This window comes from Penaeus monodon, chromosome 24 (genome assembly GCF_015228065.2).
Source record: "Penaeus monodon isolate SGIC_2016 chromosome 24, NSTDA_Pmon_1, whole genome shotgun sequence".
In the NCBI taxonomy this organism is placed as follows: Eukaryota; Metazoa; Arthropoda; class Malacostraca; order Decapoda; family Penaeidae; genus Penaeus; species Penaeus monodon.
Window position 1 is genome coordinate 19,813,200 of NC_051409.1, and position 261 is coordinate 19,813,460.

The following is a 261-nucleotide window of genomic DNA, read 5'->3' on the forward strand; positions in this document are numbered from 1 at the left end:
GATACGTTCATTTTAGTGTGTCGCAAGAAATTGGATATATCTTCACTGTGTCCCGCAATACAAAGATAAACCACTGATCCCATGCAGCAGCTGCAGGCCTACGGAAGAAGACCAAAGAACCAAACAACGCGAAAGCATAGGTTTCATTTCTACGAACTAGATGATCCTACTAAGTTGTCACTGAATGTATAAGGCAGATGTTAAGTTCTGTGAAATATAGAATGATTTATTTATACAGAAAATATCTAATAGATTTAGTGA